General features: G+C 39.2%; 1 protein-coding gene across 3 annotated transcripts in view; it reads left to right on the top strand.

Moving 5' to 3' along the window:
* The window catches only part of LOC142398028 (protocadherin-1-like), a 433,391-nt gene that overhangs the window by 179,580 nt on the left and 226,012 nt on the right, over positions 1–27,799 (top strand). The gene's annotated exons all lie outside the window — the stretch shown is intronic.

Raw genomic sequence — 27,799 nt, 5'->3', positions numbered from 1 at the left:
TACCACATACTGCATACTACATACTGCATACTACATACTGCATACTACATACTACATACTGCATACTGCATACTACATACTGCATACTGCATACTACATACTGCATACTAGATACTACATACTTCCATACTACATACTACATACTGCATACTAGATACTACATACTTCCATACTACATACTACATACTGCATACTACATACTGCATACTGCATACTGCATACTGCATACTACATACTTCCATACTACATACTACATACCACATACTGCATACTACATACTGCATACAACATACTTCCATACTTCATACTAATCGATCAGACAGTATGTAGAGCGTTTACCCACAATGCATTTCGCTCCTGCCCGAGCCAAAATCAGCCGGCCTGAAGCTGATTTCTCTTAAGCTCTAAACTCTGTAAACTTTAGCAACATTTGAAACATTTTCAGGTGAGAAAGTAGTCGTTTAGATCCCCAACGTGTTGAAAACCTGACAAAATACCGGCTGTTTACAATTTTGTTCCCACGAATTCAGCGCTACTAAAGCTAGCTGCAGTGAGCAACGCACTTCCTGTTATTTTCACAACAGGCAGTGAACCTACCCTCGTTGTAGCTAGTTTGAAACTGCCGTTTTGACAGAAAATGACGATCGGCGACGTCACGTTACGTTGCATCTTGGGTAGTTTGAGTATGAGTAGTAACCTCATGATGCATACCCAATATTTCGGAGAATCTAGTATGCATCCGGGGAAAAAAGTCAGTATGAGTAGTAGGTGAAGTATGCGGTATCAAACACAGCCTGGAGGATGAGGAAATCCAGAGTTTGGGTCTCCTCCTTACAGCCAGCAGGGGGCGCTGGACTCACCCTGGATCACCACCATCTGTTAGAGATTTGGCTGCTGACCCTGAAGATAAAACCCTCCGACACGCTCACCATCCGAGCCGCTCCTCCACCTCATGGGTGGAGGCCTTATCAGGCCTTTCGCAGGCCGATGGGATTCATCATTGGTCGTTTCCTCCATCAGGACCCGCGGCGCAGTCTCCCTCTGCTCGGCCTCCCTGCTGTGAAACCTCCGTGTGGATAAACACGAGTTAAAGAGTCTCTGTTATCACCACACAAGTGGCAGCCGGTGCTGTGAGCTGTGTGGCCGACACTCGATGTGAGAGGGATCGTTTCCTCTGGACTCCAGCTGCTCCAACCTGAACCAGACACGAGTTTTCCCACAGCTCACCTTTTAATTCAGGTCTTACGCACTGGAAAAAATCAAAGTCTTACCAAGTATATTTGTCTCATTTCTAGTCAAAATATCTCATTACACTTAATATGAGACACAACCGCCTAACAAGTACTATTTCAGCCAGATATAGGGACTTGTTTGAAGACAATACATCTGGAATATCTTGTTAAATGAAAAACAAATTGTTTTGAGTCGGATATCATATGAAACAAGCTTTTTTTGACATTTGAAGAGGTTTTTAAGCTAATTTCAAGATCACTTTTATCTCAAAAGTCCCAAATATCACATCTTCTTTCAAGAAATCTTGACAAACCGATTTTCACTAGTTCCATTGGCAGATTTTATTGCTTATTTCAAGCAAAAACGTCTCATATTTGTTGTTTTTTTTTACTTATTTTTGGTGGGGCATTTTTTTCCAGTGCGTCTTTACGTCTTTCAACATGATTTTGTCTTAATTTCCACATGTTTGCTGCAGTTTAATTGGACTCAAACTCTTGTACAGAGGAGCTCAACCAGGTCAGATATTTTCAGTTTGAGTTTCTCACTTGCTCTTTAATCAAAGTATTTTGCCCTTTTGTGGTGAAAGTGATTGTTTATCGTTACTTTTTACAAAGTTTTCGGTGATTTGAAAGGTCATAAACGGTTCAAACTCAGCTGGAAAAGTTGCTAAACTAATATTCCTGAAATAAAAACATCAGTTCTGACGGTGAAAATGATAAAAAAGAAAACATCTGGTTTCACTTAACATCGGAGGCTTTGGGGTGATGGAATGATGATGGGAAACCCGACGTTCTGTTTAATGGTCGCGTCCTCTTTCGCTCCGACGACCACAAGATGGCGCAATGGCCAACGAGTGCAAACAGGAAGTATTTATAGGGGCTGTGCATCAGTTTATATGCAGTTAACACACACACACGTGCACACACACACACACACACACACACACACACACACACACACACACACACACACACACCGTGCATGTCAGAGCTGGTTAGCTGCAGCAGCATCCGTCATCCTGCTGGCAGCTGCAGCATCACCGAGGACCCGAGGTCAGGGGTCAGAGGTCACCGTGGGAGCAAGGACGGAGCTCGGGGCCACGTGCACAGGCTCACACACACACACACACACACACACACACACACTCACACACGCCCCCCCGTTGTCACGGTCACCTCCCCTGCAGCGGAACAACGTTTCCCCCCCAGAGGACGACAGTCACAACTCTCCTTCCCTCCTTCATTTGCCCCCTCTGTCGTTTCCTTTCCTTCTCTCCTTCTCTCCTTCCTCGCCTCTCTCCTTCATTTCCCCCCTCTGTCGTTTCCTCTCCTTCTCTCCTTCCCTCCTTCATTTGCCCCCTCTGTCGTTTCCTTTCCTTCTCTCCTTCCCTCCTTCCTCGCCTCTCTCTCCTTCTTCTTCACAGTTTTCTCAGAGCTGAGGCTCGTTAGGCTCGTTAGTCTCTGGGGGGGTTGCAGGGGGACTCGGCCGTTCACCACAGCTGTCCTGCCAGATGTGCGTCCACTGTTCAATTCAAATTCAATTCATTTTTATTTATATAGCGCCAAATACAACAAATGTCATCTCAAGGCACTTAAATAATAAAGTCCAATTCAAGTCAATTGGAGTTCAATTCATTGGAATCATAATTATTTTCAAAATAATCCAATTAATTCATACAGAGCCAATTCAAAAACACTTTCCTAGCTAAGGAAACCAACAGATTGCACCGAAACTTGTCTTCAGTCCAATCTCCCGTCCTGAGCGTGCCTGAGGCGACTGTGGAGAGGAACGACTCCCTTTTTAAGGACAGAAAAGAGGAAAAAAAACACTGTAACACCATTCAAAGGATACCTGTTGGAACAGGGAAACACCAGTTAATGACCACAATAATGTCACATGTACATAATATTATTTGAGAAATTAAACGGGGGAAAAGAGAGTAAAGTGAGGAAAGGTGTGACAGCTGAGGCCCCCCAGCAGTCTGGGCCTATAGCAGCTTAACTATGGCATGTTTCAGGGTAAAACAACCTTTCTGACTCCTCTAACTGGAGGGTAAAACCATATTTCTTATACGAGGGAGTCTGTTTTCAGACTTTAGTTGTTTAGAGTCAGGAGTTCATTTTGGAGGCTGTTGGTTTTCGTCTGTGTTCAAAATTCAGACAACAAGAGAAGAAGACGGGAGTGAGACGTCAAACACGGGAGCTAAAGAAACCAAAGCGAACATGCGGTCTGCAGGTTTGACTTCAGACGGATGTGAGTTGTGGTGGCGGGGTGTGATTTCTTTTATTTTTCTCTTTCCAACCCGACGTGAACATGAAAGAAACGGAGGAAATGCTGCTCCGTGTTGGGGAACAACAGCTGTAATTTAAGGTTGACAGCCCTGTGTGTGTGTGTGTGCGTGCACGTGTGTGTGCACGGCCACCAGGAGAGGAAGCCATGACTCACCTGAGAGGATCAGAGGGAAATACCGCAGTGTGCACGTGTGTGTGTGTGTGTGTGTGTGTGTGCACAGATATAGATCTTCCAGCGTGTGTTGGCACAGTCATGCGAGGGGTTTCACATGCACACACACGTGCACTGTCGTGTGGTTGTGTGCAGTCGTTTCCTTCAGATATCTCACCGTTCTGACAGGAAGTCAATTTCCTATTTGCAGTTTGTTCTGGCAGCGATTGGTCGGGTCCGACTTGATTTGTCTTCATCAGAACCAATCAGGACGTCCGTCGCACGGGGTCGTCGTTACCGTGGCATCGACGGGCACATCTGACGCCTCGTTAGCCGCCTCGATCGCTGATTGGAGATCACTGATTTTCTTTTCTTTTTTAATCTTTAAATCTTTATCGTTGTTTACTTCTACTTTTCTGTGTCGGTGAGATAACTCTCGTGTCCTCTTTCAATGGAAATCCATCCGGAGAAGAAAGAAAATAACCTTTTCTTTGTCGACCTTTGCTATTCATCACTGTCTTCAGAGCATCTGAAGCCGTCGTATTATTGTTCTTCTTCTTCTGCGTTTGTGTGTGCCGCGGCATCGAGTCCTCGGAGTTTGACCTAATTGTCGGCTCACTCGACCGACTGCTGAGTTTGTTTGGTCGCTTCTTCCTCTTGGTTCTCGAGTTAATGCCAGTGCAGAGCTCATTAAAGCACAAAGCAACACACAAACACACACTCATAGAGATCAGCAGCTTCTCTTCAGACATATAAGAGGACATCTGCCTTATTCTTTAAATCATTCTCTGCATTTCTTCCTTTTAGAAGACAGCTCAGCGGACACAGCCGGGAAAAAGAGGCTTTAAGACGACGTAATATCCGCATTTTTATGTTATTTTTATCTTTTGATTGGATGTAAATCCAGCAATCCTTCACTTGTGAAGCATTATCGAAGAGTTTCCGATGTTCCAATGCTGGATTATTGGCATGTCCTCCAAAAAAGTCCCCATTGATGTCAAGGAAAGTGGAAAAAATACGCAGCAGGGTAATAACAGACCATCATTAGTAGACCCATTGTTCCAATTCTCCTTTCTTTAGCTTTTTAAAGCTGTCGTCACTTTGCCTTTCAGATGCTGTTTGGTTAAGTTTAGGCACCGAAAATATTCCCATCGGAGTAAACTTACTGAAGAGGACATAAAGAAAGGCCTCGCCTCCCAATGGCTTCCGTTTCATTGGCATTGAGGGTTACGTATGATGCAGTTTATCACCCTTTGTTAGGGATATTTATCAGAAACATGCCGATAATGTAACGCTAACACACAGAGAGTGAGGAGAGGACCGGTGTTGTGTTGGAAACACACCTTATCCACACAGCTGCAGGTTGATGAGTTACGGAACCGTTCAGCTAGAAAAGCTTCAGCTAACAAAGTAATGTGGGAACAATAATGTTCATCTTTCAGAAAAGAACAGCAACAACTCCTTAGAAGTTGGTGTACGTCATCTTCATTAGCTAAGCTGTTAGCGTTAGCTGCTACTAAAGTTGTTAAAACAGTGGGATGAAAAGTGGTTGCTGCACATCCACTGGCTGTGTTTGAAACCGCATACTACTCCTACTACTCATACTAACTTTTTGAGTTAGCATGCAAGTTTGAGTAAGCGAAATGATTCTCCGAAATGTTGGGTATGCATCATGAGGTTACTACTCGTACTCAAACTACCCAAGATGCAACGTAACGTGACGTCGCCGATCGTCATTTCCTGTCAAAACGGCAGTTTCAAGCTAGCTACAACGAGGGTAGGTTCACTTCCTGTTTTCAAAACAAAAGCACCAATTGTATCGTAATGGCTTTCCCTATGATAAAAGGCAACGGGTATTTTATTTTGTGAAAATAACCGGAAGTGCGTTAGCTCGCTGCGGCTAGCTTTAGTAGCGCCGAATTCGTGGGAACAAAATGGTAAACAGCCGGTATTTTGTCAGGTTTTCAACACGTTGGGGATCTAAACAACTACTTTCTCACCTGAAAATGTTTCAAATGTTGCTAAAGTTTACAGAGTTTAGAGCTTAAGAGAAATCAGCTTCAGGCCGGCTGATTTCGGCTCGGGCAGGAGCGAAATGCATTGTGGGTAAACGCTCTGCATACTGTCTGATCGATGAGTATGTAGTATGCGGTTTCGAACACAGTCACAGTCTTTAGATAACTGGATGTGAGTGGGCGGGGCTTAGCGGAGGAGGCGGAGTCAACTAAAAAAAACATTGGCTCGTTAAATGAGGAACTTTCAAATAAAGGGGAACTTGTCTTGTGTTTCGGGGGAGTTTTACACCTGTTGGTGACTTCAGACGCCCTGATAAATGCTCCCAGGAACAGAAAGAAGGGATTTTTTCCATAATTTGCCCCCTTTAAGGCATCTGTATTTTCAGTTCTGATTAAGAGCAGCAGAATCTTCCACCTTAAATCTGTCATCTGACATTATAGCCAAATATTTACGAAGCTCCTTCACTTTCATGAACTCGCTGTTCATCAATAACCGTGGAGTCAGTCACAGATTCTTTGGATTGCAAATAAACCGGCCTCTTCTGGCTTTGAACAGCAGAAGCTGAAGAGGAGGTATTTTGTCTCTTCTTCTTTTTTAAGTCTATGAAAAGGCTTCTTCAGTGTCCTCTTTCCTTTTAAAATGGTTTAAAAAAAAAAAAAGAAGCTTGGCAGCACATACAGCCGCGCTTTGTGAGGGAAATCAGAGACTAACAATGAGAGATATGAGCCGAACAGCAGCGCCGGGTCAGCCTTGGTTATCCTCCCAGACTCTCTGAATGGCGTCGGTGAAATTCACCAACACTCTGCTCTGGAGCTCGGCTTTTAGTGCGCACACAAAGCAGACAATGAAGTGTGCTGCTGCGGTACTATGGGGGAGGGCAGGTGTATTGTCACCGTGGTCACACATGAGAGGAAGCTGCTCAATGAACTTCCTGTTTCTGTTCCTGCCGATTTGACACGGAGGCCGGAGGTGAATGGGAGAAGCCAGGCAGAAGTGTTTATGACACCGAGCACAGCGACTCTAACACTGCAGGTGAACACACTGCTTATATTACACTCACAATCATTCTTAATTCTTCAGAAGCCGATAAAGGTAGACAGAAAGAGGAATATTTCTACGCTCGTGAGTATTTTGGAGGTAATTCCATACATCAGGAGCATAAACGAAGGAAGCGGTAGTTAGTTGTAGAGCTGGAACTGTTGATGTGATATAATAGAAGGCTGGAAATGTGAGTAACAGAGGCTGTGTTCGAAACCGCATACTTCTCCTACTACTCATACTAACTTTTTGAGTTAGTATGCGAGTTTGAGTAAGCGAGAAGTTCCCGGATGCATACTAGATTCTCCGAAATGTTGGGTATGCATCATGAGGTTACTACTCATACTCAAACTACCCAAGATGCAACGTAACGTGACGTCGCCGATCGTCATTTCCTGTCAAAACGGCAGTTTCAAGCTAGCTACAACGAGGGTAGGTTCACTTCCTGTTTTCAAAACAAAAGCCCCAATTGTGTCGTAATGGCTTTCCCTATGATAAAAGGCAACGGGTATTTTATTATGTGAAAATAACCGGAAGTGCGTTGCTCCCTGCGGCTAGCTTTAGTAGCGCCGAATTCGTGGGAACAAAATTGTAAATAGCTGGTATTTTGTCAGGTTTTCAACACGTTGGGGATCTAAACGACTACTTTCTCACCTGAAAATGTTTCAAATGTTGCTAAAGTTTACAGAGTTTAGAGCTTAAGAGAAATCAGCTTCAGGCCGGCTGATTTCAGCTCGGGCAGGAGCGCAATGTATTGTGGGTAAACGCTCTGCATACTGTCTGATCCATGAGTATGCAGTATGGAAGTATGCAGTATGTAGTATGCAGTATGTAGTATGCAGTATGTAGTATGCAGTATGCAGTATGCAGTATGTAGTATGCAGTATGTAGTATGCAGTATGTAGTATGCAGTATGCAGTATGTAGTATGCAGTATGTAGTATGCAGTATGCGGTTTCGAACGCAGGCAGTATGTATTATTACCTCATTAAAAGGCATGTTGAAGAAGAGTGTCGTTCAGACGGCGGTCAAAAAGAAGAAGAAGGTGAAGGAAGCTGTGTTTGTGGTGAAGTTTGAGAAATGCTGGAACATGTATGGATCGGCCTTGTCAAAGAAGAAAAGTCATGATAGGCGAAGGCAGAAAATAAGAGCCTAGATGCAGTTTTGTTGCTAGATGGATTTTGAGATGGATGCAATCTACACCTTGACCACTAGATGGCACACTGTTATTTCAAGGAACCAGAAATATGAGGCAGACATAAATAAATGCCTCCACGTTGAAGTGGGAGATACATTCCAAGATTAAAATCTGCATTTACTCTGTTCTCACATATTTAGCCATTTAAGATAATCAACTTTATTTATATAATAAATATAATTTATAATATAGAGAAACAACATAATATGACTATTAGTTTCATTATTTTGTTTACGCATCAGTTTTACTCTCTATTCTCCTACAGCTAATAAACACGTGGTTAGGTTTAGGCATTAAAAGATACCTGGTTAGGTTTAGGAAAACAACATGGCAGCCGGCGGACATCTTGTACCTTTTTTTTTACCCTTTTATCCTCCTTTATTGTTAGTATGAAATCAACAGCACTGATTCTCAGTCAGGATAATAAACCATCAAGAAAAGCCGCCGACTGGTCCTTAATTTGTTCTGTAGCACAATAGAAAGCCCAGAAATTCAGCCAAAGTGCCAGAAAAAAGAGAGTTTTTCCCTTTTAAGTCACACTTTCATTGCTCCACCTGCTTTCAAGGAGCCGCCCGCTCTGCAGGGATTTGTTATAATGAACTCTACTTCCAGTGGGATTCAGAGAAAAAAAGATTCATTCTGGATGTTAAAACTCTTCAAACAGGCACCGTTAATGACTTCATTTCTTCTGTCTTTACACTGGAGGGATAATAAAATGAACCTTAAATCATGATCCAGTTTCGTCTCCGTCTGTCGACCTGCCGCTGATGTGATTGGGAAAAGGAGAAATGAGTCAAAGTGGCAGCAGAGGAACAGAAAGTGATTGGGCCGAAATAAAGAAAAGAGAAGAAAAAGTGGGAGAACTGAGAGGGATCCGAACACTTAAGAGAGAAGATCGACTTTGAAAAATGAGACAGAGGGAGCGCCGGGTCAGAGCTTCGCCAATAAAGTGAAGAGAAAGATAAAAGATTCGGCCTTGGCATGAGAAACTGAGGCGCTTTCCCGAGAGCTCCTCAGCCCGGTGGACACATCCAGCTCCTCTCTCCGCTCTCCCACAGCCATTTAACTGATTTAATTCTCCAAAATGGAGTCTCTCTGTCAGTCTGAGCAGTGTTTTTTTTCTTCTTCCAGCTGTCACATTTGAGGCGCTCTCCTCAGCCTCCTCCACAGTAAATCTGTTTAACAGCAGCACATAAAAGTGACATGAATTCAAAGGATGAGCTACGAAAAAACATCCCAACAAGCACGCCGGGACATAATAAAGACTGAAGTGCAGCTGACAGTGTTATCAAACACCAGGCCATGAGCTAATGCTAACTGATGGCGTGCCACAGACAGACGGACTCCATAGATGAATCCAAGAAACCGTCTCCTTCCTACAGTGAGCTCAAATGTTGATTTAATTTCTGTCATTTACAATAATGTGCAAATAATGTGATCCACCCCAAACTTCTTTATATATTTTCAGTTAAATGGTAACTTAGTTGTAATGATTTACTGAAACATGGTCAAATGTAAATATAGTCCTTTGGCACAGCTCAGCCTTTTCTCCCTGTTTCCCTTCCTTAAGAACGGCTTCTTTTTTTTTTAAAACATATATTTATTGGTTTTTCATGTTAATATAACAACATCCAACAATTTAAACATCCAAAACATATGGCAGTAAAGAAAATAATAATTAAATGATTAAAAAAGATACAATAAACCGCAGTAATTAGACAGCAAATTACTGTGCAATGAATATGAAATAATGAAAATAATAAAAATAAATAAGTAAATAACACATAGTAATAATAATAATACTACTACTACTACTACTACTACTAATAATAATAAATAAAAAAGTAATCAAAATGTAGCATGACATAACATAATATAACATAGCATAGCAAAATATAGCATGACATAACATAATATAGCATAGCAAAACATATCATAGCATAACATAACATAATATAGCATAACATAACATATCATAGCATAGCATAGCATAACATAATATAACATAGAATAGCATAATATAGCATGACATAACATAATATAGCATAGCATATCATAACATAGCATAACATAATATAACATAGCATAGCATAACATAACATAATATAGCATAGCATAATATAACATAGAATAGCATAATATAGCATGACATAACATAATATAGCATAACATATCATAACATAGCATAACATAATATAACATAGAATAGCATAATATAGCATGACATAACATAACATAATATAACATAGCATAGCATAATAAAAAAAGTAATCAAAATGTAGGTTACAGCTTGCACTCCCAACAACAAATTAAATCTCATTTTCCCTCCCTGAACAGTTCCAGAAATATCCTCCAAATATCATAAAATTCAGAAGCCCTCTTTCTAACAATATAGGTCAGTTTCTCAAGAGCCAAACTCGATGTTAAGTTATTTAACCAGCGGGTAAAAGAGGGGCATTTTTCTTTCCTTACAAGATAAAGAACAGTCATCTGGATAAAGGCCTAAAATACATACCTCAGGGCATAAAGGTACAGGGGAAGAACGGCTTCCTGACAGCCACCCTTCCATGGAGCCCATTTCTGATGAGGCTTGGGCCAACAGCAGATGGATCAGCTGAAGCTCCAGATGCATCTCTCAGCTCCTGTGTCAGGTCTTTGCTGGATGTTTTCCTCTTTCTTAAGGACATCACTTTCAGATCCTGTTCATCTGCTGTAGATAGTTCTTTAGGCCTGACACTTCTTCTTTTGTCCTCCACTTGTCCAGTTTCCTCAAATGTTTTAAGGACACACTGCACACCATGCTGAGATATGCCAAGTTTTCAGCTGACAGCTCTTTGGGAATCACCTTGTTGCTGCACACTGGAAACAAATCAAAGTCTTACCAAGTATATTTGTCTCATTTCTAGTCAAAATATCTCATTACACTTAATATGCCTAACAAGTACTAGAATAGAATAGAATAGAAAAATACTTTATTTATCCCCCAATGGGGGAAATTCAAATTCGTGAAGTACCTCAACATTTTTTTTAAATATTTACAATGATTGTATTAACAACAATAAATAAAAATAATAAGATATAAATATACTATTTCTATAATTATAATTATAATTATAATACTATAATTGTTTTGAGTCACATATCATATGAAACAAGCTTTTTTTTTACATTTGAAGAGGTTTTTAAGCTAATTTCAAGATCACTTTTATTTTAAAAGTCCTAAATATCATTGCTTATTTCAAGCAAAAACGTCTTTTATTTGTTGTTTTTTTACTTATTTTTGGAGGGGCATTTTTTTCAGTGCAGAAATCCTGTTTTCTGTCTGTCAGACTGTGTTATCTTTGCTGTTTTTCACAGATGCAGCTAAAGAAATGGGAACAAATGATGCGTCTCTGTGACAGGCTGCTGGGAACAAAGAGCCTAAAGATATGATTTAAAACGGCTTCTTTGCTAAGTTGTCTGTTCTGTGTGGACACAACACTGGTTCATCCCTTGAGTTAGGAGCCTTTTTTCTGCCTGAGTGATTCATAAATCAGAGTTAAACAAAGAAACAAACACAAGGACTGAAAATGCGTGGAGAACTATTGCTCAAGACCACTTTACAAGAACGAAACTCTGGCTGCTTGGATAGAAAACACAGCGATATGACGCGTTGCTCAACCCTTTTGACAGCACTGACTGATGCATCTTTGGTTATTTATGCATCTGCAGTTTATCCAAACTACAAGAGCTGAGCACATGTGGTGCAGTTTACAGAGGACAGATCCCTGGAACAGTTGTCAGACTCCACATGTGTCTGTGAGTTTGCTCTATTGTTGATGGTTTGAAAAGGAAGGATAGAGCTGTGAATAGAGCTACTGGAAAAGAGATTGACGCATTTATCGGCGTCTTGACAAATGGAAACGAGTGTTGAGCCTCACTGCCACTTTAACTCAGGACTGGAATATCTCTTTTATGCAGCGACACAACACTTTTCATGCAGGTAGATGGCCTCTCTGCCCTGTTTATATCCCTTATTGTGTTGCTGCTGCTGGAGGCTCGCTGGCTGCAGACTGTGGTCTCACACAGAGCCTCTCAGCCTGCGTCTGTATCTGTTAAAAGGGGTGTTTGTATCTCTTGCTTCCCACTCTTGAGTCCTGAAAGTCTCAGACACACTGGAAAACAGACCGTGAAGAAAGATGTTACCCTGCTCATTAAGGGTGTGTATCTCTTCTTGATAAGACAATATTATACGTATCTAATTATATGGGGTATGATATGATCCAGGAGCAATATAAATATTTTCATCCATCCATCCATTTTCTGCTTAATCCGTCGGTCAGGTCGCGGTTAAATACTTAAATTTTTATACATAACAGCATAGCATAAAATAGCATAACATAACATAATATAATATAACATAGCATAACATAGCATGACATAACATAATATAACACAGCATAGCATAACAACACAGCATAGCATGGCATAGCATAACATAACATAATATAACAGCATAGGATAATATAGCATGACATAACATAATATAGCATAGCATAGAAAAATAAAGCATGACATAACATAATATGGCATAGCATAACATAGCATATCATAGCATAACATAATATAACATAGCATAGCATAATATAGCATGACATAATATGGCATAGCATAATATAGCATATCATAGCATAACATAATATAACATAGCATATCATAATATAGCATGATATAGCATAGCATAACATAACATAACATAATATAACATAGCATAGCAAAATATAGCATGACAACATAATATGGCATAGCATAACATATCATAGCATAACATAATATAACATAGCATAGCATAATATAGCATGACATAACATAATATGGCATAGCATAATATAGCATATCATAGCACAACACAATATAACATAGCATATCATAATATAGCATGATATAGCATAGCATAACATAATATAACATAGCATAGCAAAATATAGCATGACATAACATAATATGGCATAGCATAACATAACATAATATAACATAGCATATCAAAATATAGCATGACATAACATAATATGGCATAGCATAACATAACATAATATAACATAGCATATCAAAATATAGCATGACATAACATAATATGGCATAGCATAACATAGCATATCATAGCATAATATAATATAACATAGCATAGCATAATATAGCATGACATAACATAATATGGCATAGCATAACATAGCATATCATAGCATAACATAATATAACATAGCATATCATAATATAGCATGATATAGCATAGCATAACATAGCATAACACAACATAATATAACATAACATATCATAGCATAGCATAACATTATATAGCATAACATATCATAGCATAGCATAGCATAACATAATATAGCATAACATAACACAATATAGCATAGCATATCATAGCATAACATAATATAACATAGTATAGCATAGCACAACATAATATAACATAACATAGCATAATATAGCATAACATATCATAGCATAGCATAACATAATATAACATAACATAACATAACACAATATAGCATAGCATATCATAGCATAACATAACATAACATAACATAACATAACATAACATAACATAACACAATATAGCATAGCATACCATAGCATAACATAATATAACATAACATAACATAACAGATGTTTATTTTTCATTGTAAATGAGAGGAAGCACTTTATATAAATTTAGCATTGATAAGCTAACTTTGGACAGATATATTTGATAAAAGATCACTTATTTTTGTTACTTCATAACACTAGAATAATATACTTTTTTTCGGGCACACATTTATCAGATAAATGCAGTCCAATAGGCATCTTTTACCTGTATCATGTGACTAAACCCATCACTTGCAACCACACCGTAAAGTCGTAAATCTTTAGCCATAAATCAGACAGTAAACCCTGTTAAATGACCTGTGACCTCTCTGAGTTGTGGTCTCATTTTGTGTTGTTGTTGTGCTAGCTGTGTTAGCATCCAGGGAGTCACCATGACATCTCAGATCTGCAGAATTGATGCCCTGCAGTCTTTTGTCTACTGTTCCTTCCTTCTTATAAAATCCAAATGATTTCCAGATGTTAGATTTGATGGTGCGCTGGTTTTCACACATGGTCTTACCTTGAAGGCAACAATCAGAGGTAATACGCTTTTACAGCTAGAGATAAGTGGGGCGAAAACTAGCCAAAAATCTTCTTTTGATTTGGTTGGATGTGCAGCAAACCCTTAGTTAACAGACTTCTTTAATGGTACAATCAGGCTAATGACTAGTTTATGGTACATTTTATGTGATCCAGTGATCTGTGTGCCAATGTATTTTCATCTTTGAAGTTTAAACCAGGTTCCAAACTGGCATCTGTTCAGATTTATGTCTCTGCTGCTCAAATAGCAGGGACACATTCCAAATTGTTTCTGTTTAAGGTGATAAAAACAATTTGTGCTGTATGTTGAATTATAAATCAGTGACACCTCCTGTGTGTTGTCCGTTCTCTATCATGGATATTTAAAAACAACGTTCAGCTCGGTGACGTGCACAGACTGGCCAATGCATCACTTTTCATTTTCACCTCCATAATCGTTTTGCATCTAATTTGGACACCGAATGCTTGTTGTTTCCACCCGAAAACAAAGGGCGGATTCTTTATGAATAACTACTGTTCTGCGCTGAATATGTTTAAAAGACACTCAAAGCGACTTTGAAATGTTGATTCAGTTTTCTTTCTTTATATGTATTTGCGGCGCCTTTATTTTGAAAATCTCTCGACTAACCGGAAGTAGGTAGTTAAAATGTAAACGAGGAAATCAATGCAGTTAATCTCCCAGAAAGCAATGGTTGTAAGTGTTACACATTGTTTACAGGTTGGATAAGATGTGTTAAGGACTTTTAGGTACTTTGTGTATAAAAGTAACAGTATAATGTCGTGGCTTGTGGGACAGCAGTGTGTATACTTACCTGCTAATTTGCCTCGTTTTCTAGCCTGCTGTGCTAATACCTGTTGAGTTAATATCAAGCAGTCGATACTGATATTTACATGGCTGTTTATTAAGACACTTTTTGCGTCTGTCTTTTCTAGTTTTACAACAAATTCAATGTTGTCAGAAATGCTGACTTATGTGTGAGAAGATATTAAAGGAGCAAGCCGCTCACTTCCTGGTTCTATGAGTAAGAAGTTGGGCCGGCTGTTTATCTGTGTTCACCCAAGGGCAAAACACATAGGCTGTGTTCGAAACCGCATACTACTGCATACTCATCGATCAGAGAGTATGCAGAGTGTTTACCCTACAATGCATTTCGCTCCTGCCCGAGCTGAAGTCAGCCGGCCTGAAGCTGATTTCACTTAAGCTCTAAACTCTGTAAACTTTAGCAACATTTGAAACATTTTCAGGTGAGAAAGTAGTCATTTAGATCCCCAACGTGTTGAAAACCTGACAAAATACCGGCTATTTACAATTTTGTTCCCACGAATTCAGCGCTACTAAAGCTAGCCGCAGTGAGCAATGCACTTCCGGTTATTTTCACAAAATAAAATACCCGTTGCCTTTTATCATAGGGAAAGCCATTACCATACAATTGGTGCTTTTGTTTTGAAAACAGGAAGTGAACCTACCCTCGTTGTAGCTAGCTTGAAACAGCTGTTTTGACAGGAAATGACGATCGGCAACGTTACGTTGCATCTTGGGTAGTTTGAGTATGAGTAGTAACCTCATGATGCATACCCAACATTTCGGAGAATCTAGTATGCACCCGGGAACTTCTCGCATACTCAAACTCGCATACTAACTCAAAAAGTTAGTATGAGTAGTAGGAAAAGTATGCGGTTTGGAACACAGCATCGGACACTGATAGGAGCAGCAAAACTCAGCCCAGCTTTTTACATTTAACTACTTAGTCACAGTTAAAAGTAGTGAACTATATCAGGAATTGCAGTCCACCTCGGTCTGTTGCATGGTTGAATGCCATCCTCATGGCATTTTGAAACAAACAACTGGTCAGTAACTACAACGGACACTAGTGGCTCTTGTCTTGGAAGTTTGGAAGTCCTATAGCTGGCTGACATGTTTGTTCTTGGTGAGATGTCTGAGTTTAGCACTTCAATCTACAGCTACAGCCATTTCACCACAATCTCTCTGATTGGAGGGCCACTCCAACCCAAGGTTGAAACAAATGGGTTTTTCACTTTTCCGTCACTACATACAGAGTCCTTGCAGGTTGCATTGCAGCAGATGCTCTCAAAAGATACAACATTCCTCATCTCTTCACACTTGAACGATGATGGTTTGTACTCGTCTGAGATCAAGAGTATTTCCATGGTTACAGCCATGGATTGGAACATGCCAATCTTAAGCCAGAGTGTTTCGCATGAAGCTAAATTCAACAGGAAAACACAACACAGACGTGTCCAAGAGCAACAAAAAACATCTAAAACAATTCTAAAGCACGAAGGACTTTATATCTTCTTTGGTTAATGCTTACAAATACTGAAATTGACCACAAACTACATGATTTTTCAGGCGATTTCAAAGTAGTCGGTGGTCATAAAACGTAATTCTGTCTGTCTCACATTTTGGGGTCATGGCAAAATCAAACATTTTTAATATCACCGTAAGTCTTTAGTCTTGTTTTAGGAAAACAGTGACATTTCATCTCCTTTTATACCACCAGAGAATGGAGAAGAAGAAAAAGTGGGAAGATTTTCCACCAGGTGCATGATGGGAAGTAAATCTCAGAAAACTCTAGCTGTTGTCTTCCAAATAGAGTCTTTATAAAAGCTTTAGTCTGTGACTTTAGACTCAGTGACTTTGTCTTTAGTCGTGAGAGCGTGTCAGAGATGGGGACTCGAGTCACGTGACTCGGCTCAGGTCGCACAAACAAAGACTCAAGACTTGACTTGTTATTGGTCCTCAAAGACTTGAGACTTGACTTGTTATTGGTCCTCAAAGACTTGATACTTGACTTGTTATTGGTCCTCAAAGACTTGAGACTTGACTTGTTATTGGTTCTCAAAGACTTGATACTTGACTTGTTATTGGTTCTCAAATACTTGATACTTGACTTGTTATTGGTTCTCAAAGACTTGAGACTTGACTTGTTATTGGTTCTCAAAGACTTGAGACTTGACTTGTTATTGGTTCTCAAAGACTTGAGATTTGACTTGTTATTGGTTCTCAAAGACTTGGGACTTGACTTGTTATTGGTCCTCAAAGACTTGAGACTTGACTTGTTATTGGTCCTCAAAGACTTGAGACTTGACTTGTTATTGGTCCTCAAAGACTTGAGACTTGACTTGTTATTGGTTCTCAAAGACTTGAGACTTGACTTGTTATTGGTCCTCAAAGACTTGAGACTTGACTTGTTATTGGTTTTCAAAGACTTGAGACTTGACTTGTTATTGGTCCTCAAAGACTTGAGACTTGACTTGTTATTGGTTCTCAAAGATTTGAGACTTGACTTGTTATTGGTCCTCAAAGACTTGAGACTTGACTTGTTATTGGTTTTCAAAGACTTGAGACTTGACTTGTTATTGGTTCTCAAAGACTTGAGACTTGACTTGTTATTGGTCCTCAAAGACTTGAGACTTGACTTGTTATTGGTTTTCAAAGACTTGAGACTTGACTTGTTATTGGTCCTCAAAAACTTGAGACTTGACTTGTTATTGGTCCTCAAAGACTTGAGACTTGACTTGTTGTTGGTTCTTAAAGACTTGAGAATTGACTTGTTATTGGTCCTCAGAGACTTGAGACTTGACTTGTTATTAGTCCTCAGAGACTTGAGACTTGACTTGTTATTGGTTCTCAAAGACTTGAGACTTGACTTGTTATTGGTTCTCAAAGACTTGAGACTTGACTTGTTATTAGTCCTCAGAGACTTGAGACTTGACTTGTTATTGGTCCTCAAAGACTTGAGACTTGACTTGTTATTGGTTCTCAAAGACTTGAGACTTGACTTGTTTTTGGTCCTCAAAGACTTGAGACTTGACTTGTTATTGGTTCTCAAAGACTTGATACTTGACTTGTTATTGGTTCTCAAAGACTTGAGACTTGACTTGTTATTGTTCCTCAAAGACTTGAGACATGACTTGTTATTGGTTCTCAAAGACTTGAGACTTGACTTGTTATTGGTCCTCAAAGACTTGAGACTTGACTTGTTATTGGTCCTCAAAGACTTGAGACTTGACTTGTTATTGGTTCTCAAAGACTTGATACTTGACTTGTTATTGGTTCTCAAAGACTTGAGACTTTACTTGTTATTGGTTCTCAAAGACTTGAGACTTGTACTTGACTTGTTATTGGTCCTCAAAGACTTGAGACTTGACTTGTTATTGGTCCTCAAAGACTTGAGACTTGACTTGTTATTGGTCCTTAAAGACTTGAGACTTGACTTGTTATTGGTCCTCAAAGACTTGAGACTTGACTTGTTATTGGTCCTTAAAGACTTGAGACTTGACTTGTTATTGGTTCTCAAAGACTTGATACTTGACTTGTTATTGGCTCTCAAAGACTTGAGACTTGACTTGTTATTGTTCCTCAAAGACTTGAGACATGACTTGTTATTGGTTCTCAAAGACTTCAGACATGACTTGTTATTGGTCCTCAAAGACTTGAGACTTGACTTGTTATTGGTCCTTAAAGACTTGAGACTTGACTTGTTATTGGTCCTCAAAGACTTGAGACTTGACTTGTTATTGGTCCTTAAAGACTTGAGACTTGACTTGTTATTGGTTCTCAAAGACTTGATACTTGACTTGTTATTGGTTCTCAAAGACTTGAGACTTGACTTGTTATTGTTCCTCAAAGACTTGAGACATGACTTGTTATTGGTTCTCAAAGACTTGATACTTGACTTGTTATTGGTTCTCAAAGACTTGAGACTTTACTTGTTATTGGTTCTCAAAGACTTGAGACTTGAGACTTGACTTGTTATTGGTCCTCAAAGACTTGAGACTTGACTTGTTATTGGTCCTCAAAGACTTGAGACTTGACTTGTTATTGGTCCTTAAAGACTTGAGACTTGACTTGTTATTGGTCCTCAAAGACTTGAGACTTGACTTGTTATTGGTCCTTAAAGACTTGAGACTTGACTTGTTATTGGTTCTCAAAGACTTGATACTTGACTTGTTATTGGTTCTCAAAGACTTGAGACTTGACTTGTTATTGTTCCTCAAAGACTTGAGACATGACTTGTTATTGGTTCTCAAAGACTTGAGACATGACTTGTTATTGGTTCTCAAAGACTTGAGACTTGACTTGTTATTGGTCCTCAAAGACTTGAGACGTGACTTGTTATTTTTCCTCAAAGACTTGGGACTTGTCTTGTTATTGGTTCTCAAAGACTTGATACTTGACTTGTTATTGGTCCTCAAAGACTTCAGACTTGACTTGTTGTTGGTTCTCAAATACTTGAGACATGACTTGTTATTGGTTCTCAAATACTTGAGACTTGTTATTGGTCCTCAAAGACTTGAGACTTGTTATTGGTCCTCAAAGACTTGAGACATGACTTGTTATTGGTCCTTAAAGACTTGAGACTTGACTTGTTATTGGTCCTCAAAGACTTGAGACTTGACTTGTTATTGGTCCTCAAAGACTTGAGACTTGACTTGTTATTGGTCCTTAAAGACTTGAGACATTACTTGTTATTGGTCCTCAAAGACTTGAGACTTGACTTGTTATTGGTTCTCAAAGACTTGAGACTTGACTTGTTATTGGTCCTCAAAGACTTGGGACTTGTCTTGTTATTGGTTCTCAAAGACTTGAGACTTGACTTGTTATTGGTCCTCAAAGACTTGAGACTTGACTTGTTATTGTTCCTCAAAGACTTGAGACTTGACTTGTTATTGTTCCTCAAAGACTTGGGACTTGTCTTGTTATTGGTCCTCAAAGACTTGAGACTTGACTTGTTATTGTTCCTCAAAGACTTGAGACTTGACTTGTTATTGGTCCTTAAAGACTTGAGACTTGACTTGTTTTTGGTCCTCAAAGACTTGAGACTTGACTTGTTATTGTTCCTCAAAGACTTGAGACTTGACTTGTTATTGGTCCTCAAAGACTTGAGACTTGACTTGTTAGTGTTCCTCAAAGACTTGAGACTTGACTTGTTATTGGTCCTCAAAGACTTGAGACTTGACTTGTTATTGGTCCTCAAAGACTTGAGACTTGACTTGTTATTGGTCCTCAAAGACTTGGGACTTGAGACGACTTGTTATTGGTTCTCAAAGACTTGAGACTTGACTTGTTATTGGTTCTCAAAGACTTGAGACTTGACTTGTTATTGTTCCTCAAAGACTTGAGACTTGACTTGTTATTGTTCCTCAAAGACTTGAGACTTGACTTGTTATTGGTTCTCAAAGACTTGAGACTTGACTTGTTATTGGTCCTTAAAGACTTGAGACTTGACTTGTTATTGGTCCTCAAAGACTTGAGAATTGACTTGTTATTGTTCCTCAAAGACTTGAGACTTGACTTGTTATTGGTTCTCAAAGACTTGAGACTTGACTTGTTATTGGTCCTCAAAGACTTGAGACTTGAGACTTGTTATTGGTCCTCAAAGACTTGAGACTTGACTTGTTATTGTTCCTCAAAGACTTGAGACTTGACTTGTTATTGGTTCTCAAAGACTTGAGACTTGACTTGTTATTGGTCCTCAAAGACTTGAGACTTGACTTGTTATTGGTTCTCAAAGACTTGAGACTTGACTTGTTATTGGTCCTCAAAGACTTGAGACTTGACTTGTTATTGGTCCTTAAAGACTTGAGACTTGACTTGTTATTGGTCCTCAAAGACTTGAGACTTGACTTGTTATTGGTTCTCAAATACTTGATACTTGACTTGTTATTGATCCTCAAAGACTTGAGACTTGACTTGTTATTGGTCCTCAAAGACTTGAGACTTGACTTGTTATTGGTTCTCAAAGACTTGAGACTTGACTTGTTATTGGTCCTTAAAGACTTGAGACTTGACTTGTTATTGGTTCTCAAATACTTGATACTTGACTTGTTATTGATCCTCAAAGACTTGAGACTTGACTTGTTATTGGTTCTCAAATACTTGATACTTGACTTGTTATTGATCCTCAAAGACTTGAGACTTGACTTGTTATTGGTTCTCAAATACTTGAGACTTGATTTGTTATTGGTCCTCAAAGACTTGGGACTTGTCTTGTTATTGGTCCTCAAAGACTTGAGACTTGACTTGTTATTGGTTCTCAAAGACTTGAGACTTGACTTGTTATTGTTCCTCAAAGACTTGGGACTTGTCTTGTTATTGGTTCTCAAAGACTTGGGACTTGTCTTGTTATTGGTTCTCAAATACTTGAGACTTGAGACTTGTTATTGGTCCTCAAAGACTTGAGACTTGACTTGTTATTGGTCCTCAAAGACTTGAGACTTGACTTGTTATTGGTCCTCAAAGACTTGGGACTTGTCTTGTTATTGGTTCTCAAAGACTTGAGACTTGACTTGTTATTGGTCCTCAAAGACTTGAGACTTGACTTGGACTTGGAAAAAAATGACTTGTGAACAAATCTGGAGCGTGTCAGGTGTTCTTCAGTGTATGGAAGGAATCTGGTGTATAAACAACCGGGAACCAGGCTATTTCTTGGAATGTAGAACTCATCCCAGCCAACTTTTTGTTGGTTTTACTTTTTTTTTTTTACAAGGATTAAACGAACTCGGACTGCTCTACCCGAGTTAATTTGCATCTTCGTGTTTGTATTTTCTGTGATTGCCGGACCGCCGCTTCCTCTGGCCCACGAGCTCCTCTGCTTAAACTCTTAATCTGCGAAAGAGGAAAAACATCCAAAGCAGCTCGGAGCACTAAACGTAACTGTCCTTGAGGTCGGTGGAGCTTTTATTAGGACAGTGTAGCTTTGCATTTAGACATTGTTCGGCGTCTGTTTAACAGAATAAAGAGAAAAAATGAGGAACTGTGGAGGTGAAATGAATTTCTCATCAGTGGAGGACAGACTTGCATATTTATTATGTTCAAAGCTGAAACCTCTGACATTTTGCTTTGCACTGCCTGTCGTTGGGTTTCTGAGAATAATGTGGGGAATGTTTCTAATTACAGGAAGTTAAATCAGCTGCTGATTCCTCTTTTAAAGAAGAGAATCCGCAGCCTTCCTCTGGATAAAGGGTTGAACAGGCTTTAGTCGAAAGGTTTGACTGAAGCTCTGTTCTTAGAGGAAGGCCGGTTTTTAAATTCTCCGGGAAAGTTTCGTGTTTTTAAGTTGCTGTTTGAGCTGAAGGCTTTTCACTCGGATCCAAACCTTGTTTGCTGTTGGTTTTACCACTTTGATTCGGTGTATCTGCAGAAGAGAAGAGTCCGTCCCCTTTATTTTACAAAGTGCAGCAGGATTAAAATCCAATTTTTGTAATTAAGTTAGCTACACTAGGTTCACACAGCCTTTCATTAAGGTAAGTGTTACGAATAACAGAAACTAGTCTTTTTTTTGTTGTTTGTTGTGAATTACACGGTCAAGCCGGTTAAACTGTAAACAAATAAAAAGTACAATATTTAGCATTTTATAACATTCAAATAAACACGAATTTTAAACCATATATTTAAAGATTCACAGTAAACATATGAGCGTATCACAGCCAAAGTTGAACTCATATAACATTAATAGCCACATATAATTTCCCTTTGAACACATCATCCTCAATCCGCTAACAAGTGCTAGCATAGCGCTAATTAGCCGCTAATGTACAGAACCTATAGAAACCGCTAGCATATTTCAATAGCTTAATGCTAATCTGCCAAACACATTTCCCGATTGTTTTTAACGGGCAATGTATCAGAATGTAAGTGAGAAGTATTGTTGAGTTTCATGTAGCCTTCATGCTTCTTTTAATGTCGGCAAAGAAGTTCCCGCTTTATTTTTTTAACTGAAATCACTTCCGGTTTCCGTCAAGATCCAAATCGATGTAATCCAAACAAAGTGTAAAACCTCCCTGGTGGAGTGGAAGGAGTGAAAATAAATTGAGATTTCTTATTCCATGATTTCCTTCTCATTAGAAACGTATGAAAAAACATTTCTACATTCAACATATCTGTTTACAGCAATTTAAAATATTCTTACAATTGGTTTAGTGTAGAAAATGAGCCATAAATGGGGGGTTAGATTCTGCAGGGGATGTGAAGCACCCTCACAATTTATGTACCACCTGCAAAGTTAACAATAATCTAAATTTAAAGGTGATTTTGATTTGAATTTGTACCAAAAATGAAAATGTCTTTCAAAAATTGACAGTGATGGAGACCCAGCTCTGTTCTGAAATGACATTCTTTGACCTTTTTTTCACTCGGATTCATTCTGTAGAACACAAACCTGCCTGATTTAGAGGTGAATACTTCTTAAAAAGTGTGATTGAGCCAATTGTGGTGTTTTTCAGCAGCGCTCGATGTGATGGCTGTCTGGTCTTAGGGTTGAGGAAAGAAAAGAGCCTTGATTATTAACCACAAGGTTCAGATAAAAGCCGTTTCCTTTTGACTTGAACTGCCTTTTAAGGGCTTCACAGTGGAGCGATTGTGGGACTGAAGAGGAACCTTGAGTTAAGAATATTTCAACACAAATCTGCTCTCCAAAGGCAAAGAACATCCAATTTCAAGGCAGCGTTGAAGAAGCTTTGTTGTTACTTATTCTGACAGTGTTCAATAAACAGTGTCTCTATTCATTGGAAACACACTGGATGTTAAAGGGGAACTCCGGGGCATTTGAAGCGCGTTTCCATTGCTAGAGGTTGTCAAATAATGATAGTAGGACACAGAGAGGTGCAAATCTGCGCTCCCTGTGTGGAGATAGCGCTGTTCGCTCAGCCTGTCATGCGAGGCTAATACGTGGTGGCTAAGGGGCAACTGCTAACCCTTCCACGTAAAACAACAACTTGCACACAGCAGAAACGTCACACCACTTTATAAACCATCCGACAATAAAGTCACAAGCCTTACCATCAAAACCATATGCATGGTTCTCACATTACTGGCATGGGGACGTTACAAAACAACTTTATAAACAGCATGTAACTCACCGGCTGGTTGTAGGCTCGCGCATGTGAAAGCCCAGAAGAGTCGATGGAGAATAATCCCATATACAAAACAATTATCTTCTCTAGAAAAACTGCGTTCAAGTATTTAAAACATTACAACAATATTACTGGGCATGTATTGACAGGAAGCAGGGGGCAGAGAGAGGGGGAACAACACGCAGCACAGGGCCGTCTGTACATGGGGCGCCTGCTCAGCCCACTACGCCACAGACCACCCCTGTTTTATTATTTATTTTATTATTGTAAAAGTCTGTTGCTCACAGGCTTTTATTTTGTAAAAGTCTGCTGCTGTCTGCTGTGGAACAGGAAAAGAAAGTAATCGGCGGATCCACCAAACATGGAGAAGGGTACGGAACTTTTACTCGGCCATTTTCATTTTAAAGTTCTTCCAGACGGCGGAGTCGACAGAACCAAAGTCATCTGTAAACTCTGCCAAGTATTGTCTTCTCAGCGTAGTAGTTCCAGTCTAAAATATCACTTAAAGGCAAAACACACAACTGATAGCAGCAAGTCATTCAAGGAAACAGACAGTGGAGCGAGGCTTCTACATAAAAACTACAGAAAGATGCTGATGTTAAAAGTGTGTTTGCACAACAAATGTTATGGCACTTTCATTCATATGGCAGCACATTTAAAATAAAACTAAATGCTAAAAGCTATACACTACTTTTAAATTCATTTTTGGATTCTGCGTACAAATGCGATTAATCGTGATTAATCAGGGAACTCATGTGATTAATTAGATTAAACATTTTAATCATTGCCCAGCCCTATTTAAAACCCAAAGACTTCACCTTTTTTCTGGGTCCTCTGCAGTGATTTTTGCATTCAGTCCCTTAAAAATGATGTTTTAATTGGGAAATAGCCTGTATTAAGGTGGCTGAAGGTCATTTAGTGAAGCAAATCACTTGATTCATTCATAGCTTTGATTAAAATTTCAAAGCATTTACAGATCCAAAACATATTGCCGGGTTTAAAAAAAATCTGCAAAACCTAAAATCCTCTTTTTCTTCCAAATTATTAGTCCTTATGACAGATCCATTCAACTTCAAGGCCGAGGCTTCCCTCACCCTATGACCTGAACCTCCAAACACCAGTCAGAGCATTTCATACCCTCCCTCAGTAAGTTTGAACCTAAACTAAAGTCGCACGAAGCATCTGCCTCTGAGTGTGGCGTAACCTGGCTTTGATTCAACGCTGCGGTGACCCACTTCCTCCATCAGTGACATCTGGAGGAGGAGGAGGAGGCAGGGGGGGGAGGAAAAAAGGGAGGCAGGGAAGGTTGCTGGGAGGTACTGATGATGTCTAACAAACGTGCTCAGTGGGAGGTAACCTCTGGAGCAGGTAGTGTGGAGGAGGCGCTAAACGGGGACGGCGTCCAGCTGTGCGTTTCATTACGAGCAGCTGCCGGCTCAATGGGAGAGAAGAGAGAGTGACGGTACGATTCGCCAGAAGGTGAAGGCATTCGGATGTAAAACAGAGAGCAAGATCAAGAGGAAAAAAAGGGAAATATTAAGCACACGCTGGAAAAAATGCCCCTCCGAAAATAAGTAGAAAAACAACAAATAAAAGACGTTTTTGCTTGAAATAAGCAAAAAAAATCTGCCAATGGAACTAGTGAAAATCGGCTTGTTAAGATTTCTTGAAATAAAATGTGATATTTGGGACTTTTGAGATAAAAGTGATCTTGAAATTAGCTTAAAAACCTCTTCAAACGTAAAAAAAAAAGCTTGTTTAATATGATATGTGACTCAAAACAATTTGTTTTCAAGACTTTTTCATTTAACAAGATATTCAAGATGTATTGTCTTAAAACAAGTCCCTATATCTGGCTGAAATAGCACTTGTTAGGCAGTTGTGTCTGATATTAAGTGTAATTTTTGACTAGAAATTAGACAAATCCTTGGTAAGACTTTTATTTTTTTCCAGTGCAATAAAGAAGAAGAAGAGTATAAATGAGAAACGTGAGAAAGGGATTTACAGGAAGGCTGTAATCCCTGAAAACTGAAGTGATACCTCCGGCAGTTTTGTGTTCGCACATTCCACTTTCCCACGGTCAAAAACGCGACCTCGCACACGTCCGCGAACCGCCGCCGCATCGTGACGCAGAGCAGCCGACGGCCACAACTGTAGCAGCGTTTGTCCGTGAGTGTGTTTGAGCGTACCTCCGGGTCCACTGGGCAGCTTGATTCATAATTTGAAGGTCACCCATGAGTTGTAATCCTGCTTGTCGCACATATTGTAAACACTGGAACAACAGCCGAGTATTATGATGGATTAAAAAAAAGTAAAGATTTGCTTTGCATTCCTCACACAAACATGACCTTAACTAAAATACGGGTTTATTCACCCCATAACTTTAACAATTCAGAGGGATTTTATTGTGAGGATGAAGTTCTGCTTTACCTTTAATTAGTAAAACTGATCTTCAGTCTTTTATTAGGCAATCTTCATAAATTTGCTGTAATTTACCTCCAAAAATAAGTGAGAACACAACAAATACGAGATGTTTTTGCTTGAAATAAGCAGTAAAATCTGCCAATGGATTTCATTTAACAAGATATTCCAGATGTATTGTATTAAAACAAGTCCCTATATCTGGCTGAAATGGTGCTTGTTAGGCAATTGTGTCTCATATCAAGTGTAATGAGATATTTGACTAGAAATTAGACAAATATACCTGTTAATTTAGATTTTTTTCCCAGTGTTTTATTTAAATTATTCACTTTATTATCATAGTGACTGAATTATTTTGACAAAATAAGCCAAATTGTAGGCATTTGCAGTCTTTTTAATTCCTCTACTGTCAATATGTTAGTTTAAGTTGAATCGTTTTGATATTATTAAGACTAATGGAAGCTATGTGTGTGCGCGTGTCCTAGCTAACTGCATATATGGCTAAAATGAACATTTCTAATCAATAACTTGACCTATAAGTTTATTTTAGAGATTCCCCCCTTGGTTGCACGTTGTGGCTCCTATTGTTTCTGTTAAAGGATTTCAAAGTATAGCATGTTGTGCGTCTTCAAGGTAATTTAGCTGTTCATTTCAATAGTAGAAGCTGATTAGCTTAATTTTAGCAGTTAACCCTAAGGCTAACCCTACGAAACTGACCTGAGCCAACAATAGCGGCTGACAAAATTGTTGAATTACTTTCCTGAAGGATGAGCAAACCCGAACAAATGGTGCTAAAATTAGCCATTAAATGCTAAATGAGATTTGAAGTAAATAAATTTATGCTAAGTTGAAAACTGTTAGCCCCTCTGAAGCTAACTTTGACCTTCTACGTTGCGCTGTTAGCTAACTAACAAAAAATTTTTTTTTAGTTAAACTGTTTCAGTTTATCAATTGATAAACTATTGCAGCTGCTAACCTAACTTCAAGCTAGATGTTAAACCCCATGTTTACCATTTTAAACTTTTTCACACTGCCACTCTAAATTGTTGGCTAACTTGACCCAAATAGCTGCTTAACTAAACCATTTGAAAAGCTGTGTTTTTGAAGATCCAAAATCCTGTTTTTCTTTCTAGCTGCTAAATTACCATGAGCTAACTGATGTTAGCCACTTAAAATGCCACAAGCTAACTTGAACCAACCAGCTATTAGCAACAGCAACTGAAAATGTCGCTTTAGTGAACTGTTGGCCACCCCAAACCAAAGTGATCCATTAGCTAACATAAACCTAAAATTTCAGATGCTCGGTTAAACTTGACCCAAACAAATCGATGCCGAACCAAAGTTAAGCAGCTAACCACACTTAGCTAGCTCACCAACACTGATTTCCAATGAAGACTCTTTGTCGACCCGAACTAAGCTA

This window comes from Odontesthes bonariensis, chromosome 13 (genome assembly GCF_027942865.1).
Source record: "Odontesthes bonariensis isolate fOdoBon6 chromosome 13, fOdoBon6.hap1, whole genome shotgun sequence".
Taxonomy (NCBI): Eukaryota; Metazoa; Chordata; class Actinopteri; order Atheriniformes; family Atherinopsidae; genus Odontesthes; species Odontesthes bonariensis.
Note: the sequence above shows the minus strand (reverse complement) of the source record. Positions and strands in the feature narration are given on the sequence as shown.